This window comes from Dipodomys merriami, unplaced genomic scaffold (assembly GCF_024711535.1).
Source record: "Dipodomys merriami isolate MVZ:Mamm:240054 unplaced genomic scaffold, mDipMer1.0.p SCAF_30, whole genome shotgun sequence".
In the NCBI taxonomy this organism is placed as follows: Eukaryota; Metazoa; Chordata; class Mammalia; order Rodentia; family Heteromyidae; genus Dipodomys; species Dipodomys merriami.
The window spans coordinates 17,532,501-17,551,975 of NW_027204493.1; the positions used below are offsets into that span (position 1 = coordinate 17,532,501).

Sequence of the window (19,475 nt, forward strand, 5' to 3'; positions counted from 1 at the left end):
TGATTAACTTAAACTTAAGCAATGTTATGAGAGGTTGTTACTTTGTACTGGCAATTTGGGCTTGGACAACTACACAAATCAAATGCAGAATGTGTATAAAGCAAAAAGTTAAAGACCATGTCATGTATGGATCAGTTATCCAGGTTCTTCTCCAAATAATAACAACCTAGTTTATCTAACCTACAACTCCTCAAGGAGAAATTCATAGCCTGCTATGCCTAGAAATGTAGAAATATTTTGTGCATATGCCTCCCTGGCCTATTTGCTACATGGTGTTTTCTATGCATAAAAGGTTAAGATGACCATTTATCTAAAGTTTTCTTTATGTAATTTCCAGTGGGTAATTTTCCATATTTTAGCAAGATTAGTGTTGAATTATGGTCCAGATAGGAATTTTAGCCAAAGTTAAACTTTTTTTTGTTAGCATTTGGAGGAAAATTATGTTCATTCTAAGATTTACTATTCAGAACACTATTATCTGTGCTTTAACTTTATTATATCACTAATTAATTTTATTTTCCATTAAATATTCTTGTTCTTTAAAAACTAAAAATTGAAGTCTCATTTGTCTCTCCTTACATCAATGCTGAATAGCTTCACAAACAAATGTCATGGTTGTCTTAGAGGTATTCTGTATTTACTTTCTAAGTGCTGAAGTATCTTTCTGAAAACCAAGGTCCTCTTTTCCTCCCTGGGTACAATAGTATGTAGACAAAAAAAAAACAAACCACATATCCAGGTGGTTAGCATACATATCAATTTTGGCAGACAATCTCACACATGTGATATGTGGCTAAGAATAAAATCAAATAGATTGGGGAAAGATGTGTAAACATTATTTGATGTTCCTGTTTCTGTCACTTTAAGATCTAGATTGATCTAGGACAACTACAACTCTAAAAGTCTTAGTTATACATGAATAAAATAGAGGCATTTTTACCTTTCTCATAAAATAGTGATTTCCTGTGAGGACTGAAGGAGTCAATATACTTAGATTTATACATCCTACAATAGCCACCCTTTTCTTCCTTCCTTCCTTCCTTCTTTCCTTCCTTCCTTCCTTCCTTCCTTCCTTTCTTCTTTTCTCTTTCTTTTTTCTTTCTCTTTCTCTCTATCTTTTTTCTTTTCTTTCATTTCCTTCCTTCCTTTCTTCCTTCCTTCCTTCTTTCTTTCCTGGTACTAGGGCTTGAACTTAGTGTTTTGTACTCTTTTTGGGCTTTTTCACTCAAGGTGATACACTACCACTTAAGCCATACCTCCATTAGAGATATGATTCTCACAGATTTTCTGCCTGGGTTGAATCAGAACCTTAATCTTCAGCCTTGTAAGCAGCTAGCATTACAAGCATGAGGCACCAGCTCCCACTAAAATCACTCATTTGACACATACCAACACACACATATACATATATAGATATATATAAGTATCTACATATATGTGATCAGAATTCAGCTAAATGCTAATTACAATCCAGACACTTAGAGTTTATTTTAGAAATGAAAATATTGCATAATGGCACCAATGACAATAACATATTACACATCTTGAAAACGACATGATTAAATGTCACGGATGTACTGAAAATATAAAGGTCATGTACACCAAACCCTCACTGAGTGTCACTATAGACATATTCTTAATATTCAAGATAAATGGACACTTAGATTTTACTGCTCTCATTATACAGATGAGGAATGTAAGGCTCAGAGAAGCTTAGTCAGGAAACAGTTAAAGGAACAGCTTTTCTGAGGCTCCAAGTTTGGCCTCTTTCCATTAGCCATGTAATCCTGACTCTGCAGTTGATGGATTGCATCATGTTCTCTGGGCTTTTAAGGTAGGAAGGGGGATGAACTGAACATTGAGGAAAGTATAGAACCGGGGCAGGCTGAGAAAGAGAGTGGGCTGCAGGCGTGAGAGGTATACCTCTGAGACAGCAACAAATCAGGTTGTCTACAGCAAGGGATCTGGGTACAAAGGAAAAAAAGGATGGGCTAGAAAAGCCAGTTAGAGGCCTTGAATGCCAGGCAAAGTCATGTCATTCACAAGCTCACACAGAAAATGAGAACCCATCAAGGAAACAGTACGGTGTATTATGCAGATATCAAGGCATTAAAATAGAAAATAGCAATAGCAAAATAGTTTCTGTCTTCGTGGGATTTGAGGTCTGTTCACTGTACTACTGTAACGGAGATCTGAGGGGCAGGAGGAATTCTTTATGGAAGATTCTGGCAGAGACAGAAAGCATTGTCACTTGGACCTGCAAAGAAGTTGTCAAGACAGAATTTACAGAAGAAAGAGAACTATTCTGGAAATGATGTGAAGCAAAGAAAGCAAAGAAATAGTTTGAACTGTGAAGTCATAGGATAAAAATAGCGTTTTCATAGGATGAATTCAACAGCAGCCTAGAGCAGTTCAATGGGAAGCAATTCTTTTAATCACCAGGAGTAATTAAAAGGACATCGCTAAAGTTGCCCAGTCTATGGTAGAAAGGTGTGGTGGCAGTGGAATTGAAGAGCCAAGGAAGTATGTACTGTTACAGGGACAATCTACAAGAGGATATGGGCTTGATGTGGATAGAGGAGGATGCAGTGCTGTCATTAAAGTCCTGATTGTAGCCAAAAGTAGAAAAGAAGCTTTGTACTGACGGAGTTTGTGAGTGCTGCTCAGGAAGACTCACGCCAGGTGAAAGATGGGTTCAGATTAGCAGGGCAGACCCCTTCACAGTGAGCTCTATATAGGCAATTAAAGACATGGGGAGCAGGAAAATGTCTGCATTTTGTTCTGCCTCTGTTTCATGGAGCCAAGGATGAGCAGTTCATTTCTGTCAGATATTCAGAAGTGATACAGAGATGAAGGATGACAAGAAATACATGACAACAACCACAACCAAGTTCCAACAATAGCTTCAGCCTGTAATCTTAGCTACTCAAGAAGCTAGAATTTCAGGATATTGTTTCAAAACCAGCCTGGGAAGACAAATTCTTCAGACTCTTTTTTTTTTTTTTCTGTTCATGGGGCTTGAACTCAGGGCCTGGGTGCTGTTCCTTAGCTCTTCAGCTCAAGGCAAGCGCTCTACCACTTGAGCTACAGCACCACTTCCAGCCTTTTCTGCTTATGCAGTGCTGAGGAATCGAACCCAGGGCCTCATGCATGCAAGGCAAGCACTACCACTGAGCCACCTTCCCAGTCCCATCTTGAAACTCTTATTTCTAATTAACTAGCAAAAATCAGAGAGCCAGGTGTGATAGCAAAAGAGAATTGAGAGTGAGAGATCCTGAGTTTAAGTCCTAGCACTAGCATAGTAAAAAATAATACAAATTAGTAGGAATTCCAAAATTACTATATACCAGGCATCAGGCTAAGTGTTTTATAGGTGTTACTGGTAGTCTTTCACTTCATCTTCACAATAATCTTAGGATGTAAAGGATATGTTATCTCCATTTTACAGGTGAGAAAACAGGAATGTTAAGTGAAATAAATTGTCAAAAATAATAGAGAAAGTAAAAAACAGAGTTTAAAAGCATATAATCTAAGCAGGGACTAGTATGGTAGCCACCAGCCATTACATGAGGCTGCAGAAAACTTGGAGAATGGTTGAATTTTCAGTTCTCTTCATGTTCATTAACTTAAATAACAATTGTTGGGCCACTATTGGTAACATGTATAGGAATACTTCAAAAAACTTTGGTAAGTGAATCTTTCCACTTGTGAATTTTATGTCATTGCAATACAGATCAAATACAGGAGGAAATTTAGCATCTAAATTGATTTGCAGCATTAGTAAAAAAAATGCATACATTAAGTCAAAGACTTAGTTTGAGAGAAAATGTTGAGTGCTTCATTAATAAGTATATACATGGATTACAAGTTGATCTTTCTGGACACAGTGAGTTAAATAATATATGTTCATGAAATTAATTTTACCCATTTTTTAACTTTTTAAGTGATACCAGATAGTTTAAAAATACAGATATATTTCATGTATTTCTGCTGGTAAACATTGTTTCAGGTACTGAGTAATATACAAATGAGAGGTCAACAGTACAAGAAGATGAATGGCGTAGTTTGGAACAGGTTATTCCTTGTCCTGTTCTGGCTTTCCATTCTTGGTGTACTTTTGTGAAGAATACTGATTGTCTTGATGTGTTGGAGCTATGGCCAACACATCTGATTGCACTGTTAAATGTCTCTGTCTAAATCAGCTCTTCCACAATGTTCCAGGTAAACAGCAACATCAACTGCCTTCCTTGGTCTAGTTGACATTTTTTTACCTCTCAGAGGAGAATTCTTTCATTCATTGTTGTTTTCCGCCTTTCAGTCCCAAGCCCTGTCTTCATGTCAGTCTCTATCTAGAGCTAATGTCACGAGAGAATCCCAGGGGAGAGATGATTAAGAGTTTCCTCTAACTTGCTTGTAAAAAAGGTAACTAGAAAACAAAGAGCCATTCGATGTGAAAGTACAGCCTCCTGTGCCTAGATTTTTTTGGGGGGGTCCGGTCGTGGGGCCTGAACTCTGGGCCTGGGCACTGTCCCTCAGCTCTTCAGCTCAAGGCTAGCACTCTACCACTTGAGCCACAGCGCCACTTCCGGCTTTTTGCTTTTTGCTTATGTGGGGCTGAGGAATCGAACCCAGGGCCTTGAGCATGCAAGGCAAGCGCTCTACCACTGAGCCACCTTCCCAGCCCCTCCTGTGCCTAGATTTTTAATGGAGGATTCTGGTCTGATCATGAGACTTAAACCATACTAGAAAACAACTGATAATATCCAAAGTGTTCTGTTCTTCTGATAGATACATCTGTGACAAAAGTAGATTCAGGTTAAATGGAAAAGTGGGGAGAGCTAAGCGTTTGTGCATCTTTTGGTATTGTAAAATTAAGGAAATGTTACTGATCAAGGAAAAATCTTGAAATTCTATAAATTTTCATGCATTGGGTATATATGAAGCAGGATGTTTCCCAAATTATAGTCATCCACCTGATTTTTTTCCTGGTTCTGAAGATCAAACCCGGGGATCCAACATGTTAGGGAAACACTCTACCAGTAAGCTACAGTCCCAGATGATTTAAATTGGTCAGAATGAATATTTGATCTATCACAGATCCACAGAGTCATCAGTCATATCTCTTTGCTTTTCCATGCCAGCTGTCTTGATATAATTAAATCTATCCACATATCAAGACACTGAATTTATAGTCCACTGTCCATGCACAAATGCTAATGAAATGTATGTAGATTCCAGTATGGTACATGATTGTGGAATAGTATATTAACAGATACAGAGACTTTTGAGAAACTTGCATATACACTCAGTGCCACAGATAAATTACTCTGTTTTTCTCCTTTTGAATCTCTATTAGTTATGCTAAGAGTATTGACAGCACATCCTTTATAATGTTCTGTATAAAAGAGAATTTGTTTACAAAATTACACAGCATATGGTATAGCATGTACGTATATTAAAATGCCATACAATACAAATTAAAATAATAAAGTTTCCAAATGTATAAGGCAAATGAAAAGTAACATCACTGGCCAAGAGCACTAGGGAAAAGATAAACAAGTCCATTAGATAGGACAGTAAGTGCATTTGAAACAGCCTCAATAATATACCCAAGCTCCTGGGAAAAATAATGTACCTAACTACTGATAAAACTGCTTCCAGAGCCACTAAAAGAAAATAACCCACAAATACCCACAAATAAGACAATCCTGTATGTACTGAACTTCTAGTAAAACATTTTTAGTTAAAAGGAAAGAGCTATTTTAATTTTTAAGCCACATAATAGAAAAAGATGGACACAACTAACTTTTACAGTGTACACACAAACATACAGCTAGATAATTGTGTGTGTGACTGTTTTTTTCTGTTCTCTTGTTTAATTCCAAAATTATATCATTTCATCATTATTAACAAATCTAACTATTTATGCCCAATGCTGGTTGATTTCTAGCAATTATACTGCTTAAACTGTCACAGAGATTATAGAGAATATAGAGCAGATCAGTATTGGGTCATCTGTGTTATACTAACTCTTTTATTGTTATTAATAAGTGATATACAGAGTAGTTACTGTTTCATGAGTCAGGTAATGAGTACATTTCATTTCTTTTCTTCTCTCTCTTTGGTTGGGGGGGAAATGTCATCCTTCCTTCTCTCTCTCCAAGTTTGATGCTATTTTTTTCCCCTTTGGTCAGTCATGGGGCTTGAACTAAGCCTGGGTGCTATCCCTGAGCTTTTTTGGTCTCACAGACTTTATTGCCTGAGCCTGGCCTCAAACTGCAATCCTCAGATCTCAGGCTCCTGAGTAGCTTAGCTTATAAGCATGTGCCACCAGCACGTAGTATTGAGGTTAGCTTTTAAAATAAACATTTGTTGGTTAAGCTGATGCTAATTTGATATTTTTAAATTATAAATTTAATGATCAGTTTAAAAAGGAATGCCATTTTATAAAGTAGTACTTGAAATGTATGTATCTGATAACTTACTCAGGATCTGAGTATCTCAGCAATATAAGTACATCGGACCTACTTTGTCTGATGGGTTATTTCTGTAAACTATTTGTCACTACAAATAGCCATGAAAGTTCTGCACAGTACATCACAGGGTAAAAGCAATATTCTGAATTGGGGGAAAACGGACAGAGACAGTCTGAAAAGAAATTGATTATTAAATTTAATCTAGCCACAAATACAGAAATTCCACGTGCATCTTACGGTAGCCCTCTTCTGTTTTTACATCTTCAACCTCATTTTCTTTTTACTCTTTTTTATTTTTTTTAACTGATATTTGACTGTGTTCATGTCCATCTCTTAGTCTTGCCAAATACTCCAAAAAAATTAGTTTATCCATCAGTAAGTTGTTATGTTCGTCCTCAAATCTGCCCTTTTTACAGAAGAATTCTAGTAGAGAGTTAAAATACTCTTTGATTAGAAATCTGAATTATAGAGTCTAGTTATTATCATGTAAATAGCAGCCTCTTTCCTTTCTTATTCATGTTATTGAATCTTACCAATTCTTCCTTATTAGGTCTCCCAGCAAATATTCTCTTACACATTTTATTAGTATAATGTATCATTACATCCCTAATTACCTACTCTGTCTCTCAAATAAACAAGTGAAACTTTACTATCTCTGATACATTTTATGTAGACATTGCATAAAATATGGAATATAAAAAATAACTGATTAATATCTTAATACATTCTCTTATGTTAGTTACCACCTTTTACCTTCTATTTCTATTATTCTTTCCACTAGTCCAATTACTCCAATATTTTGCTATGCCAAGATACATCTTAATTCATGTTGTTGTTGTTACTATTATTATTATTATTATTATTATTATTATTATTATTATTATTATTATTATTATTATTGGTGATCATAGGGCTTGAACTCAGGACTTTTTTGCTCAAGCTAATGCTTTACCACTTTGAGCCACAGAATCATTTCTGGTTTTCTGGTGGTTAATTGGAGACAGAATCTCATGCACTTTCCTGCCCAGGCTGGCACCAAACTGCAATCCTCAGATCTCAGCCTCATAAATAGCTAGGAGCCACCAGTGCCTGGTTCTCAGGTTAGTTACTTTAGCAAAATTATGACCACAGAATTTCCTTGTTTAGAAGTATTGTTCAAAATATAGCTCTGCTTCATTTTTATAAGCATAAAATACAGTCTCTCTCTCCTCAACTTCTTTTTTTCCTGTGTGCAAGTACTGGGGTTTAAGCTCAGGGGCCCTGGGCATTGTCCTTTAGTTTTTTTTGCTCATGGCTAGTACTCTACCACTTGTGCCATACCTCCACTTCTGGCTTTTTGCTGATTAATTGGAAATAAGAGTTTCTAGGACCTCTCTGCCTGGGCTTCTTTTGAACCACAATCCTCAGACTTTAGCCTCCTGAGTAGCTAGGATTACAGGCATAAGCTACTAATACCTGGCTAAGTTTTGACTATGCAATTTTTCCCTATAAATGTTCACATATTTTACCATATTTATACTCTTGACAGATTATTCTCCCACTCTGAAATGCCCTTCATCCTCAACTCTGTAACAATGCAAACCTTCAGAGAAAAATGCCATTTTGCCCAGAAAACATTCCAAAATATTATCCTTTGAAATGAACTCGGAGTTGCCAAACCATTTTACTTCTTTTTCTATATAACATAAAATAACACAGTACAAAGTTGAGAGACAGACAATTTGGGTTTGAGCCTGTATTCCAGCATTCACCATTTCTATTGTCCAGAGTAAGACCCTTGGGACTCCTGAGTGTCAGTTTCCTCATTACTTGATGTGTGATTCCTACAGTAGACAACATACGCAAAGCCCCACTCTAGAAGAATGGCATATCCTTTGCAACTAAATTTGTCCCGTCTAGCCTGAATGGTGAACTGTGGAATTTAGTTTCATCTGCCTTTAGAGGATTGTAAAAGAGCCTTCCTTCTGTGATTATAAATTACCTTCTCTTAGACATTCTGTCTACGGTTGACTGTTTTGTTTATTTATAAAAGGTTGGGATTTGTTTTTCTCAAGTTTAAAATCTTACTTGAGATTTCTGAACTCAGTTCCTGTTCAATAAATGTTTGTTGAATAAAAACAAGGCATGAGTGAATGAATGAATTTGTGGCTATCTGGATCTTACAGGACAGTCATTTATGTTTAGTAATTGTCATTGTCATCTCTCTTTAGACTAAAAGCTGCATTCGTAATCTTAAAATTAACTGCTCATGATAAGGAGCATATAACATTGAATTTTAAAAAGGAGCTAAGATGGATCATCTACTGGGGTGGTCATGCCTTCAGACCTTTCCTGTTAGGCACTTATTTCTGAGAATACATACAACCTTAAGAACAACCAATTAAGAGAATCTTAATACTGTACTTTATAAAGCAGGCAAATTATATTTACTGTCAATGTTAAGTGTCTTCTGAAATTGAAATTTTAAATGTCTATTTTCAATGATACAGCACTACAAACTTCTGTAGTATCTTATTTAGGCTTTTTGCACACCAGCCCTAAGTGTATAATATAGTCTGTATTACCATGGGAAGTACCTTAAATCATCCACATGTAAAGCAAGATGTTCATCCTATGACAGAAGCAATGGAAACTGAGCTGTAGATTCACATTTCCTACCTTGGGCTTACAAGGGAACATAGAATCACTGCATGTTATGGAAGATGGAGTTCTTCTGTTTACCTTGATTTTCCTCTAGCTCTTCAGATTTGCATAGCATATATGTTTGAATCTGCATTATGAGGCACTTGCATTGTACAGCTATATTGGATTGTAGTATCACAGGATCATTCAGGTTCTCCTTAGGCACAGTATATGTAAACTTTTTCAAAAGGCTGGAAAGATTAATGGGTCTGTATAAACCTGGTTATTCCCTGGGAACCTTAAGTCCAATCATCAGCATAGTAACTTAATTCCTATTCTGACATGGAGAATCAAGTGTAGGATACTCGAAATGGCAATTTAGCTTTAAAGCTGCCAGTGATGGTGATTTTGAAGTCAGAGACTGGAGGAGGGCATTCTCAGGGCTGGGCTGACCTGCTTTCCTAGGACTCATCACATTGGACACTTGACATCTGCAAGCTTTAGATTTCAAGAGAATTTTTCCCCAGAGGGAAGAAGACTTTGCAGACAAAGAGAAATACCAGGGAGCAGCTAAATCTCTCGAACGTCAAAATAGCTAAGCATTTTCATGTTAGCAGAATAGGAATCCTAGCACAAGGGACAGTGGATGATGTTACTCTTCCTGTCATAGCTAGTGGATTCCTACAGCACACACAGCACACACACACACACACACACACACACACACACACATACACACACACACATACACACACACACACACACACACACACACACACACACACACACACACACACACACACACAAAAGAGCAAAAGAAAAGAAAATAGAAACTCTTAAGGGAACAGAGAGCTGCCGGTATTCATAATGTTCTTATTATACACAAGATGAATTGCCATGGTAACACCAGTATCACATGACTCATCTTACATGGGATATCAGCATACATTGTTCAGAAATAACAGCACAAAGAAGAGTAGATATTTTCAGCCAGAGGGGAGCAGGACAGCAGTATAATGACAAATTAACAACAACAACAACAACAACAACAAAAACTCTATACCCACCATAAGGGCCTGTTGAATAATTTATGATTTTTAACAGATTTTGAGATTTCTGTGGATATATGTATTTTTATATCTTGCCTGAGTTAAAAAAATCAATGACTAAATGATTACAGTAATAAGATTATGATAAACAACAGATTATATATTTTTTGAGATGGTTTACTGTGAAATCTCATAGGCTCATAGCTCCAATTTCAAGAAGTCTTAGAAGAATTTTGAATGATTTCGTTATAAAAATTAGGCAAATGTGTTGTTTTCTTTCTTCATTGTTGCTGAGAAAGAGGAACTGGGAAGGTGGCTCAGTGGTAGAGCGCTTGCCTGCATGCATGATGCCCTGGGTTCGATTCCCCAGCACCACATAAGCAAAAAGAAAAAAAAGCCGGAAGTGGTGCTGTGGCTCAAGTGGCAGAGCGCTAGCCTTGAGCTGAAGAGCTGAGGGACAGCACCCAGGCTCAGAGTTCAGACCCCCTGACCAGACCCCCCCCCCCCAAAAAAAAGTAAAAATGGTAGCTTCTTATTTGGGGTCAATTTTAAAACTTTAGACCTTATACCCAATTTCTACAGTGATTTTAGAATAATAGCCATGTATTAAGGACATAAGAATATTGTTATTGCAATAAAGAACCACAAAGCTTTTGGGAGTTGGATTATGCAGAAACCAACAATGTGGGGATTACTTAAGACATTCTGACAGTAAGTTGTACAGACAAGCCTATTAGTAAGATAGTAGAAGGGAATGATGTAAGAACATAATGGGGAAAACAAGATTTGGTGATGAGCAATGTATCTGAGATGAAGAAAGATGGCTGGTTTGGATACCTGAGTAGTTACCAACCAATCCAAAGAATGGAATAGAAGTAATAGGTTTTAATTTAAGATGATGAGTCATTTTGCTCTGAGATTACCTGATAAAATTTTCTGGCAGTGAATAGAATACAAATTAAAGGAAGAGTGGTCAGAGCTTGGGATGAAAGTTCAGAGGTTGCAGGAATTAATTTAATACACATTCTCTACTAGATACATATTCACTTACTGATTCCGATTACTTTCTAATTTCTAGTCAGGAAAAGAAATATCATAAGAATTTGCTGAATGCGCCGGGCGCTGGTGGCTCACGCCTGTAATCCTAGCTACTCAGGAGGCTGAGATCTGAGGATCGCGGTTCAAAGCCAGCCCGGGCAGGAGAGACTGTGAGACTCCTATCTCCAATAAACCACAAGAAAACCGGAAGTGGCGCTGTAGCTCAAGTGGTAGAGCGCTCGCCTTGAGATGAAGAGCTGAGGGACAGCGCCCAGGCCCAGAGTTCAAGTCCCACTACCGACCAAAAAAAAAAAAAAAAAAAAGAATTTGCTGAATGCCACATTTTCTTGATCCATTCAGCTACTGAGGGGCATCTAGGTTGGTTCTATATCTTAGCTATGGTAAATAAGGCTGCAATAAACATAGTCGTGCTGTGGTATATATACATAATGGAATTCTATGCCTCCATCAGAAAGAATGACATTGCCCCGTGTGTTAGGAAATGGAAAGACTTGGAAAAAATTATATTAAGTGAAGTAAGCCAGGCCCAAAGAAACATAGGTCCCATGGTTTCCCTTATTTGCAATAACTAGCATATGTCTGAGTCAAGCAGAAAAGGTCAGATAAGTTGATGTTAGGGAAATGAACCCTAAATATGTATTCAAACGTTTTTTTCTTTCATGTGATTGTTTCTAACATATTTATAAGATGATTTCTTTGTTGCTTTGTATGTCCCTCCCCCATGGTATAACCCCTGCTTCTACTGTATTTGATGTTGGCATAATTTGTGGAGGGGAAGGGAAAAAACAAATTGTTTAAATAGGGATACAGGTGGACCCATTGCAAAAATGAGACGTACAAGTTCTTATGTCGAAAATGAACTTTACAACTTTGGTTGCAGGGGGGGAGGGTTGAGTGTGGGGGGGAGGATGGGAAGGGAAGGGGAAACAAAGGAGGAGGCTACAATGCTTGATAAGAAATGTACTCATTATCTTGCCCATGTAATTGTAACCCCTCTGTACAGCATTTTCACAATAAAAAAATAAAAAAAGAGAATTTGCTGAATGCCTATTACATACCAGGTCCTCTACAAAGCACCTAACACACTGTGGTTTATTTAGCAGGTTTATGTTCTGTTCTCATGGTGTAGGAGTAGACGCAGACCCAGAAATACGTAAGTATATGATTAGAATTATGAGAATTTCTTGAAGACTGAATAAGAGGGTACAAATAGGTCCTTAATCTAGTCTTGGCATTTGGAAAATGTTTCCCTGGGGATATTGTGAGTTAAAGATGAGTAATGCCATGCAGCCCCAGAGAACCACATGAATGAAGCCAACACCATCTTTTGAAATTCAGAACACATTGCATCTGGTCTGAGAAGCTGATTATCTTTCCCTTGGATACTTATAACATCCTTCTTTCAGATTCTTTTTTCTACAGTGTGCTCTTTGTCACCACTGGTACAAGTATTTTTCTTAAGGCTCATACAAATCACAGCATCTAGTCCACCATCATGGCTCTTGTGTCAAAGATTAACTTCCCATCCCTCTTCTTGCTTTGGTTTTTCCCAAACCTCCTGTATCAGTCTAGCAAGGTGCTATTCTGAGCCCCACATGCTTTGCCAGCACTGACTGCTTTATTTGTCACAGTTTACAGAAGAAAGGCGACAACAGAGGTTTTCCCTTTGAAGGTGAAGTTTACCTCTGTAATAATTTTGTTCAACACAAGATCAAAGCCATGAGAAACTAAAAAGAAAAAGAAAACTTTCAAAGGAAGGTCAAGTAATTTAATGTCTCAATTGGAGATAGGAATGGACTAATGTGTGAAGGTTACAGTGATTGTGAGCTGTCTCCTGAGCCTCTCTAGCAGTCAGCCTCCCTGTCTGCTCTACCAAGTCTCACGCCTCTCCCCCAGCAGAACAGAAGGTACAGTTGGGGTGATTAATGATCACAGGACTAAAGCAGAAGAATAAAAGCTGTACCATTTATAAAGAAACAGAAAGACCTGGAATAAGTTGAATACTGACCATTTATTTCAGTCAGTTGGAAAAAAAATACCTTCTGTTTATCTCGATATTTAAAAGTCCTCACTGACAAACAGAAACAAAGAACATGTTTTGGAATTTCATCATCAATGATTAAATTAATCAACTAAAAAATTAATGTTTCACTCCAAACTGAAATGGAGGATTGCTTGATTAATGCTACTTTTCATAAAAGCACAATTTCTCCTGCCCACTTTCTTCACTTCTTTCCCCACTACTCTTCCTCCCTTCTTGTGTTTCAGGCTCCTCACCTTTTAGCTATTTTTGCATTTACATTGGGACTTTCAGAACAAAGAGCTCATAGATCACACTGCTACCCATCTTCAGCCTTCATCATCCCCAAGGAAACCTTCTCCAAATGTTCATACTAGGTTAGGAATCTATTTATATACTGGTGTGTGGGCCTTTGTCTCTTTTTGACCAGTTTGCACAACTGTAGTAACATATCTGTTTTTTATTTTATAATTACAATAATAAACTAGTCAAGATTTCAGACTGTTGGTTTTTATTGTCTTTTCCATTCCAATTTCTGTTGCATGGCACCAATAAATTCTTCCTAAAAACAAATGTTTCTACCATGCTACTCCAGAGACCAATCATACAAATAACTGTGACTCATTATGTTAATATTATCATAAATATATAAAGAAAAGGAAACACATAGCTAAAAGAAGCATTTCCATTTAGAAATAAGTATTAGGAAAGTGTCATTAAAAAAAAAGCTGAGGGATGCCTTGGAGTTCTTCATAAAATGAAGGAAGAATGAAAACTCCCAGCAAGGGCGCTGGGAAGGTGGCTCCGTGGTAGAGCGCTTACCTTGTATGCCTGAGGACCTGGGTTCGATTCCTCAGCACCACATAAGGAAAAAGAAAAAAGCCGGAAGTGGCACTGTGGCTCAAGTGGTAGAGTGCTAGCCTTGAGCTGAAGAGCTGAGGGACAGTGCCCAGGCCCAGAGTTCAGGCCCACGACCGGACACCCCCCCCCCCAAAAAAAAAAAACAACAACCTCCCAGCAAGAACAAGCATTTAACTCCTAAATTCATTCATGACATTAAAGAAAATGAATTTGAGGACAACAGTTAGGAAAATGCTAGTAGGTTCAATAAAGGCCTGATAGAAGATGGTGTTAATGGGGATTGGCAATAAAGGTAAAGGTGAAGGAAAAAGAATGTCCCCACAAGATGGTAGTGGTAGAGAAGCTGAGCTCCAGGAAAAGCACATAGGTCTTCAGAGTCTATGACATAGATTACTGAGGACACAATCAATGGGGAAGAACCCTTGGTGATGATTTTAGTTTCACACATACTGAATTTGAACTCTAGGGAGAATATTTGATAACATGCAATTAGACAGCTCTAGCATTAAGGACAGAATGGGGAGCTGGAGATGCACATTCTAGTTAAAATAGTTGCCACCAATTAAATTGCATCGAATGTAGAAAGGGTTAGAGAGAATTCTGAGTGTAAGTAGGAGTTGTATTTAAAGTGAAAAAAAGGGCCTTTCTTCAAAAAAAGGAATATTCCCTTTTTCCACAATTGGTTTCCTCTTAGGAAATTTGTTCTTGGTTGTTAGATGAGTTGGTTACTATGAAACCACATGTGACCTACACATTTGCAGTCCGTGGATCTTCTCTATAGACATAGAATCAGACAGTAAGAATCCAGCAGAGATTTTTATACCAGGCCAAAGGGATAGTCCCTTAATATCTCCTGTGTAATGTCCCTCGTATTTTTCATTTCTTCTTGAAAAGCAATGTTTAGCACCTAGCCTAGGGCTATAAGGATATATTAGATCATTTATCCAGCTTTCTCTAATGAAATCTTAGTAGTACCTCTACTAAAAGAATAATAAGGCCAAAAGGGCAATCAAGCTGCTAATTTAGACAAATCAAAAGGAAAGTCACTTTGAATCACTGAAGATTTGAGCTTATTTTAAGAACATGACCATTGTCTACTTTTTAACCAGGCTAAAGAATTATTTTTCAGTAGTTAACACATGAAAGATAAGAGAAAGAACTTTCATATGTTCATTAAAAAGTGAAGTTATCTCTATATAAACAAAGGCCTTCAAAGAGCTCCTTGATCCATTTATTCATGGAGACTTTCTTAATCTCAGCACTATTAACATTGGGGTTAAAATATTTTTTTGTTTTGGAAATTTGTCTTGTATACTATTTTTAACAGCATCCCTGTGCTTCACATTCTTTGTACCATTAGTCACTCAACCTCATCCAACCCATGACAATATTGTATATTGTTTTAATTTTTATTACATTTATATCCTATTATACTTATTTTATTTATTGTATTTATATCATTTTATTCATTCTAATCTATATTATATTTATTTATATTTGTTGTATGTTTATTGTATTTATATTATATTTTCCACATGTTCCTTAGGTTGGTAGATGGAAATTAAAGTCTACTGAGAACCACTGGGCACATGGATACAATTATTTATCTCATCTCACACACCAACTCAAAAGACAATATAAAAGCAAAGTTTAGTCTAAGTCCTGTTTGAATGATTTCAGACTCCAAATTAAAGTGATTAGGTTTGGTGAAGATGTATTACTCACAATGTGTACAAAACATACGAAGTATTGGTCTATGTTGGACAATATCTCCATGTTGAAGATGTGACAGTATTAATTGACTCCATCTTTATAAATATAAGGCCGCCAATTATTCAAGAAAATGATTGTCTAATTTCAAGCTCTTTCCCAGAGACCTTACCAGTGACTCATTTCTATGGACATTATTAGCACCTGGGTTTGAATTGAGGGCCTCATGCTCTTGCTTGGCTTGATGGCTCATGGCTTGCCCTTTATACCACAGCCATGTCTCTCGCATCCCCAATTTTTAATCTCAAAACCATAAGCTCCAGTCTGTAAGAATGTAACTGAATTTGACCTAGAACCATTGAAGACAGTAAAAATGAAGTGGTTAGAGTGGGACCTTATATCCTTAAGAATACTGACTAGTGCCGGGCGCTGGTGGCTCATGCCTGTAATCCTAGCTACTCAGGAGGCTGAGATCTGAGGATCGGGGTTCAAAGCCAGCCTGGGCAGGAGAGACTGTGAGACTCCTATCTCCAATAAACCACCAGAAAACCGGAAGTGGCGCTGTAGCTCAAGTGGTAGAGCACTTGCCTTGAGCTGAAGAGCTGAGGGACAGCGCCCAGGCCCCAGAGTTCAAGCCCCACGGCTGACCAAAAAAAAGAATACTGACTAGTATCCTTAAGAAAAGAGGAACTGTGGACAGTCACTGGGGCCATATGGAGACATGTTCTCATGAAATAGGGGGAGTTTTGTCAACAGCAAGCCAGTAAGACAGGCCTGAGGATAAACCAAACCTGTAGACAACTTTGTCTTGGGCTTCTTGCCTTCAGAATTATGAAAAAGGTGTATTTTCCTTGTTTAATTCATCCAGCCTGTAGTATATTTTTGGCCGCACTATCAAGTTAAGATACCCTTTAAGAAAGTGAATATTTTGATGATTGTGAAAAAAATACAATAGGGCAGAGCTAGGTAAGAAGGTTGAAAGGGATGACACTGATCAAGATATATGGTATTCATACACTTTTGTTAAATGGCAACTCCTTTGTATGACTACCTGGAGATAATAACAATAAGAATGAAATACAATAATTAAAAGGAAGTCATGTCAGACAAGTGAGAAGAAAATTCCAGAGTTGGTGAAGGCTATAAAATGTAATTTTGCAAAAATACTTTTGAAAAATTGAAAGGAAGCATTTTAAAAATCACAAATAAAATGGTCACAACCACAGATAGTAGAGCTGCCATGGCTTCAACATTGAGCTAATGAAGATTTCATAGTTTAACTAATTTGGTAACGTTTTCATTATCTTTCTTGAAATAAAAAGTGAGAACAAGTAAATGGCTATGTAGCCACACTTCTGATATTGCTGGTTTTTAATTTGGAAAGTATTTCTCTCTGTTCCAACACAAACTTGCTCTTCTTTCACTAAGTTATTGTATTATAAGAATATACTTGACTTTACATGGAGCTGCATTTTGTATTTCTATATCAGATTGGCTACTTCATCCTTCCATGGATTTTAATGAAAAGCCAGATTTCTTTTTATAACCTCAATTTTCTGCTTCATTGGGCAGATTCAAACAACATATCACTCCACTTCCATAGATGTTCTTTTGTTTTTCCTCTTTCTTTGTCCCCCATTCTACTTTCCTCCCCTTCTTTGACCTTTTCCCCTGCTCATTTCCTTCCTTCCCACATCCTTTTTTTTAAAATAATATGAAAGAAAATTTCTTTTCTGCCAAAAATCACAATCATATCTATTTTAAAAATAAATGCAAATGTGTAGTTTTAGAAATGTGTTACATGAGTCTAAGAAAGCATGCTGAGAAAGTAAATCATTAATCTGGGGTAACATAATAAAACTATGAAACAGCATGAATGCAGGTGCACTATTTAAAAGGAAATTAAAACTTGTAAAATCTATTATTTAGTAGAGTGCTGGGGACTCACCTGTAATCCTAGCTACTCAAAAGATTGGGATCTGGGTATTGAGGTTCGAAGCCAGTCTGGGTAGAAAAGTCTGTAAGAGTCTTATCTCCAGTTAACTACTTAGAAAAAGCCAGAAGTGGCCTGTGACTCAGGGACAGCACCTAGGTCCAGAGTTCAAGCCCCATGACTAACAGAAAAAAAATGTATATATAAAACTTAAAAACTGAGTTACAAAATAAAATTAATTCTTTATTGTTTGGATGTTCTTTCACTCATTCATACCCTTGTCAGACCGTTACTTTCACCACATACTTTTCATAATTAAACTACATGAAATAGAAGGTTTAGAAGAATGACTGGACACATGCCAATGGCTCACAGCTAGCTACTCGGGAGGCTGAGATCTGAGGATCATGGTTCGAAGCCAGCCTTGACAGAAAAGTCCCTGTGAGACTTGTTTCCTCAATTTACCACCAGAAAACCAGAAGTGGAGCTATGGCTTAAAGTAGTAGAGCTCTAGCCTTGAGCTCTTGCTCAAGGACAGTGTCCAGGCCCTGAGTTCAAGCCCCATTACTGACACAAAAAGAATTCAGGGCCTCAAACTTGCTGGGAAGGTTTTCTATCACTTGAGCCACATGTCTAGCCCAGGTAACTACAATATTTCACACAAAAAGTCATATAATTGATTCACTTACTGGATATAAGCAACGTATTATATGACAAGAAAAGTTGGATCTGATATTTTTACAAATCCCAAGCTTTATGCTACAAAACACTGATTATTCTAATTTGTCTTTTGAAACTATTTTCAAGATACATTGAGATGCTCAACTTTGAAACTGAGAATAATGTCTAAAGTTACCTGAGTATCTGTGCATGTGTATATATGTGCACATACACATCCATACCAGGTTATATAAAATTATAGCTCAATTGAATTATACAGAAACATGATTACTTTTAAGTAGAAAAATAGAATGCAGTATATTAAGCCTGGATTTGTCAACCTGTGTGGGTTTGTGCTATCACTCCTAATTAGAGACGGAGAGTGAGGTCATTGACAGAGCTGAGCTACACTGGGTGTCTCAGGACACATTTTTCTGGATGTTCCTTAAAATAGGTGATCACAGCTGCCAGCCTGATATAAATTTAAATGATGCTGGATTGAAAAACCTTGATACTCTTGGAGAAAAATAAAATAGTTCTTTTCACTGACCATAGAAAAGCTCATTCCCAATAAAAACAAATAAGCAAAAAAAAAAAAAAAAACCAACCAACCAACCAGCCAGCAAAACAAAACAAAACAACAAAATGCACAAGATTTTCCTGAACATTTTCAAACTTTTTGTTTTTTAAACTCAGTTATATGTCTAAATGCTCCTTCAAGTCTGCAATAAGGTCAAATCTGCTCAGATATAGGCTTTGGAATGTAATTTGTATGTTTAAGTATGAAAGACATTTATAGCAGTAAGAAGATAATGATAGTTTTCAAATAAAACAGATTGTATTCCAAAGTTCAGATTTTTTTAAATTCTGGGAATTCATAAAATTAGACACAACTGGTATTTTCACAGAGAGTACGGACATCTCTATAAAATGGTTCTTTATCTCATCGTTCAACTCTGGATAAAATGGACTTATTTTAAACCAAAATTGAGGGATAAGTTTTGGGAAACATTATCGTGATTCTGACACTGTATTAAAAAGGCTAGAGGGCAGAAGGAACCTACTTAGCATGGAGCTATTTTGCC

General features: G+C 37.0%; 1 protein-coding gene across 8 annotated transcripts in view; it reads right to left on the reverse strand.

Annotated features, from left to right (window-relative positions):
- Pde4d (phosphodiesterase 4D) overlaps nt 1–19,475 on the reverse strand; it is a 1,379,127-nt gene that overhangs the window by 378,827 nt on the left and 980,825 nt on the right. The window lies entirely within an intron of this gene.